At 61.2% G+C, this 2,500-nt stretch overlaps 1 non-coding gene and 1 pseudogene across 1 annotated transcript in view; both read left to right on the plus strand.

The window, feature by feature from the left end:
• LOC146303978 (18S ribosomal RNA) overlaps positions 1–1,879 on the plus strand; it is a 2,008-nt pseudogene extending 129 nt beyond the window's left edge.
• A 572-nt stretch (positions 1,880–2,451) lies between these two features.
• Positions 2,452–2,500, plus strand: part of LOC146303979 (5.8S ribosomal RNA) — a 160-nt gene continuing 111 nt past the window's right edge. The window contains exon 1 of the ribosomal RNA XR_014769672.1: positions 2,452–2,500. This exon is cut by the window's right edge and continues 111 nt beyond it. This is a non-coding gene — a ribosomal RNA (5.8S ribosomal RNA).

Genomic DNA, 2,500 nt, shown 5'->3' on the forward strand with positions numbered 1-2,500 from the left:
TCCTCCCGTTACTTGGATAACTGTGGCAATCCTAGAGCTAATACATGCAAACGAGCGCCGAACCCCTCCGGGGGGGACGCGTGCATTTATCAGGACCGAAAAACCCACGAGGGGGAACTCCCTCCCGCGCGCCCCCCGGGCTCTCTCCGTCTCACGGGGCATACCGGGTCGCGGTATCCGGTTCGTCTTTTCGCTGGGGCGGGGTTTTGCCGGGGGGGCGGCGGCGGCGGGGGGGGACCCCCGACCGTGCAAGCTTTGGTGACTCTGGATAACCTCGAGCCGATCGCTGGCCCCCCGCGGCGGCGACGTCTCATTCGAATGTCTGCTCTATCAACTGTCGACGGTAGGCTACGCGCCTACCGTGGTGACGACGGGTAACGGGGAATCAGGGTTCGATTCCGGAGAGGGAGCCTGAGAAACGGCTACCACATCCAAGGAAGGCAGCAGGCGCGCAAATTACCCACTCCCGACTCGGGGAGGTAGTGACGATAAATAGCGGTGCGGGCCTCTGGTGAGGAGCCGCGACCGAAATGAGTACACTTTAAGCCCTTTAACGAGGAGCCATTGGAGGGCAAGTCTGGTGCCAGCAGCCGCGGTAATTCCAGCTCCAATAGCGTACCCTAAAGTTGCTGCAGTTAAAACGCTCGTAGTTGGATCTCGGGCGGGGGCCCCTCCGCCGCGGTCGCGCCGCGAGGCGCCGCACCGCGGCAAAAACGCGGGGGGCCCCGACCGCGCCCTGTGGCTTTCGGCGCCCCCTCGATGCTCTTGGCTGAGTGTCCCGCGGGGTCCGAGGCGTTTACTTTGAAAAAAGGAGAGTGTTCAAAGCAGGCCTTTGCCGCCCGCATCACTGAAGCTAGGAATAATGGAATAGGACCGCGGTCCTATTTTGTGGGTTTTTCTGTGGACCGGGGCCATGATTGAGAGGGACGGCCGGGGGCATTCGTACTGCGCCGCTAGAGGTGAAATTCTTGGACCGGCGCAAGACGCGCAGAAGCGAAGGCATTTGCCAAGAATGTTTTCATTAATCAAGAACGAAAGTCGGAGGTTCGAAGACGATCAGATACCGTCGTAGTTCCGACCGTAAACGATGCCGACTAGCGATCCGGCGGCGTCGACCCATAGCAAATGACCCGCCGGGCAGCTCCCGGGAAACCGAAGTCTTTGGGTTCCGGGGGGAGTATGGTTGCAAAGCTGAAACTTAAAGGAATTGACGGAAGGGCACCACCAGGAGTGGAGCCTGCGGCTTAATTCGACTCAACGCGGGGAACCTCACCCGGTCCGGACACAGGAAGGATTGACAGATTGAGAGCTCTTTCTCGATTTTGTGGGTGGTGGTGCATGGCCGTTCTTAGTCGGTGGAGCGATCTGTCTGGTTAATTCCGATAACGGGCGAGGCCCCGACATGCTAACTAGCTACGCGGCCCTCTGGCGGTCGGCGTGCGAGCTTCTTAGAGGGACAAGTGGTTCGGAAGCCACGTGAGATGGAGCTATAACAGGTCTGTGATGCCCTTAGATGTCCGGGGCCGCACGCGTGCTACACTGAGCGGGTCAGCGGGCGTCGTCACCTAAGCCGAGAGGCCGAGGTAATCCTGTGAAACCCACGCTCGTGATTGGGACTGGGGATTGAGATTCTTCCCCACGAACGAGGAATTCCCAGTAGGCGCGGGTCACCAGCCAGCACCGATTGAGTCCCTGCCCTTTGTACACACCGCCCGTCGCTACTACCGATCGGACGGCCCAGCGAGGTCGTCGGACCTGCACGCCGGGGGCTCTCGACCCGAGTCCCTGGCGGTGCCGGGAAGTCGCCCGAACTTGACTGTCTAGAGGAAGTAAAAGTCGTAACAAGGTTTCCGTAGGGGAACCTGCGGAAGGATCATTGCCGGATCGGGAAAAGGGACAAAAAAAAAAAAAAAGACCGGTTCTTTTTTTTTCCCCACCATCTTCTTTCCCTTCCCACATGCCGAGGGGTCTCCCCGCACGGAGTCCGTCCGGGCGTCCGGTACTTCGGGGCTGGGTTTCCCCCAAAGCGCAAATCCCTTGGTGGCGGCGTCCCACGCCGCGGCCTCGGTCAACCCTGGTCTCCGGCTCCGGCTCCGTGTCGGGGCCGCCGGGTCCCCCGTCAAGCGAACGCCGTCGCGCAGACCGCCCCGCTCCCGTCTCCACCCTTAGGGCGACGGGTCTACGGCTTCAAGTGTCTGCGCGCCCTCCCCCGGCGGGGCCCCTACCTTGTTGGCGTTAAACGGTTGCCCACGTGAGCGCGGCGAGGTCGCCCGCACTCGCGCCTCCGGGTACCCAACTCGCCTCTCCCCTTCGGGGCTTGGCGGGGGGTTTAATGTCTCCCCCGTCCGGCGGAAGGGGGTAGCGCCCGGGGGTTCCCGTGTCCCAAATAAAGAAACGTCGTCTCTGAAAACTTGTCTCCTCCCCCTGCAAGGTTTATGCCTCAAAAATGACAACTCTGAGCGGTGGATCACTCGGCTCGTGTGTCGATGAAGAACGCAGC

Source organism: Lutjanus erythropterus, unplaced genomic scaffold (assembly GCF_056507025.1).
Source record: "Lutjanus erythropterus isolate fLutEry1 unplaced genomic scaffold, fLutEry1.hap2 Scaffold_186, whole genome shotgun sequence".
Taxonomy (NCBI): Eukaryota; Metazoa; Chordata; class Actinopteri; order Lutjaniformes; family Lutjanidae; genus Lutjanus; species Lutjanus erythropterus.